Source organism: Sinocyclocheilus anshuiensis, unplaced genomic scaffold (genome assembly GCF_001515605.1).
Source record: "Sinocyclocheilus anshuiensis isolate Anshui unplaced genomic scaffold, SAMN03320099.WGS_v1.1 scaffold45, whole genome shotgun sequence".
Lineage (NCBI taxonomy): Eukaryota > Metazoa > Chordata > Actinopteri > Cypriniformes > Cyprinidae > Sinocyclocheilus > Sinocyclocheilus anshuiensis.
Window position 1 is genome coordinate 634,135 of NW_015536467.1, and position 2,335 is coordinate 636,469.

Below are 2,335 nucleotides of genomic sequence, written 5' to 3' on the forward strand. Positions count from 1 at the left end.
GCGCTGCCAAGATGGCGACGGCCGGCTCCGCCCACTTTCGGTGCGTTCCAAATGAGACATATTAGGGTGACCATACATTTTCCCAGGACGCGTCCTGGCCAGGATTTCTATATTGCCTAAAATATCTAGGTTTTGGCTTTATCGCCCTCAGAAGGGCACTTCGGAGTGAAAACAATCAGGCCGCCATATTGAAGGGTCGTTCCAAACCGAAGTGCTCAAAACTGGCCACTTCAAAGGGCCCTTCGGAATGAAGGATTTCGAAGGGTACAACTGATGGACACTTCGGGCTCCCATGATCCTTTTTGTGCAGATTCTTTGCATGATGACGGCGCCTCTGTGTGGGCACGTGATGACGCAGAAGGGCACTTCAAGAAACAGTTGTTTGGTCCCCTACACCCTTCAACCCTTCGAAGCTCTCACTCCAGAGGGTAAACCCTTTGATTAGGGCATAGGGATGAGCCCTTCCAAATGGAACGCAGGGTTTGAGCTTCAAAAATGCTCTTCAGAAACCTACGGGTGACGTCACGGACACTACGTCCATGTTTTTATACAGTCTATGGTAGACACCAAAATACCACTTCAGAAGCGCTTTTGTGCCACCTTTGCAGTGTACATCTGGCAAAAGTAAATATTACACCAATTCTGCAGTGCTATAATCCATTTGTAAATATTTGCATTAAATTTCAAAGTTTGCATACTAATGGATTTACCCATGATTAATGGGTAAACAATTTGTTCTGCTTGTTTCATGAATGCGGCGCAGAGTGATTTTGTGTTTGCTGGCTGCATGAGCGCCCTTGAGTAAATTTCACAAACAGATACGAAGAAATGACACATTGAATTAAACGTGAAATTTTAGATTAGAAAAACTGAAAGAGTCTTTTCCTTGTAACACAGTCCAATCATTTTTTATTTACAACTTTGAAAAATAATTATTTACAGTGTTTGAAAATAGAAAGTTTGTTAGCTATGTATGGACTGCAAAACAAGCTACCTTCTTCCTCTAAGAAATTGAGTTTAGAATAATGATTTGCTCGGCATTAAATTATATTAGTTTCAGCATACTTTTGCAGTATATTTACTGCCACATTCTTGTGTTAATCAGAATCAGAATCTTCAAACCTATTTTGTGTAATACTTATAATTAGCCACTAATTAGCTAGTTGTCATTGCTTTACATGTCTGCAACTATCGTCTAAAAGAAGCTACTGTAATTTCAAAATAGACATGCATTGATTATATCCGTCAATTACAAAGCATGCATGATGCATAGTTCCATTATAAATAGCCAGAATATATTTGCAAATGAACAGAAAACCTGTGAAATATAAGTATGTTCTTCTATAAAACACATGTAACTTTTTTGTAAGCACACAGATGCTTTGTGTTTCTAGCTCTTAAATGACAGTCTGTATTGCCTGAAATCCACTCAGTGGTTTCATTTCGAAGCATGTTTTTTTTTTTTTTTTTGTTTTTTTGGGCCTGAAAATTCACTGTATTGTGCTGTAATGGTGTAATTTGAGCTCCAACAGCAAATCTGCATAATCCACATAATGTTCTTGAGGCCTGAAAATTCACTGTATTGTGCTGTAATGGTGTAATTTGAGCTCCAACAGCAAATCTGCATAATCCACATAATCTCAATTAATTACTGTCTTTCCTTTCTAATTTTGTTACAGGAGGACTAGATCTTATCCTCATGCCTGGTTTGGGATTTGATAAGAAGGGGAATCGGCTTGGCAGAAGAAAGGGTTTCTATGACACGTATCTGGAGCGCTGTAGGATGCACCCGAAGGGAAAGCCGTACACCATCGCCTTGGCTTTCAAAGAGCAGCTGTGTGCTGAAGTCCCAGTGGGTGAACATGATATTCCTATTGATGAAGTCCTCTATGAAGACGAGGAATAAACTGCACCAGTCAGACCTTGATTTCAGCGCTGCTCAAAGTCATTTGAATTCAAATGATTCCTGCGACATCGATCCCGTTTCTGAATGAAATGCATTAAATCTCTTTGGATGCAATCCATATTCTCAAATTAAATAATGTCTGGGGACTCCTTTCAGAGAAGAGCTTCTGTATCAGCATAAGAATGACCAAAAGGATAAATATGCAGTCTGTCCTGACATTAAAGGAACAGTTCAATCAAAAATGGAAATTTGACCTTTATTTAGTCACTCATGTATTAAATATGCCGTTATTTTTTCTGTGAAACACAAGGGGATTTTTTTTGAAGAATCTTCATACGGTTAATTTAGAGGAACAATTCATTGTGACCATGTCTGTCACCATTAAAGTGTTCTTTTGCGCTATATTCATAGTCTTCTAAAGTCATAGCT

General features: G+C 38.9%; 1 pseudogene; it reads left to right on the plus strand.

Annotated features, from left to right (window-relative positions):
• The window catches only part of LOC107692250 (5-formyltetrahydrofolate cyclo-ligase-like), a 13,847-nt pseudogene extending 11,857 nt beyond the window's left edge, over positions 1-1,990 (plus strand).
• Positions 1,991-2,335: the final 345 nt, after the last annotated feature.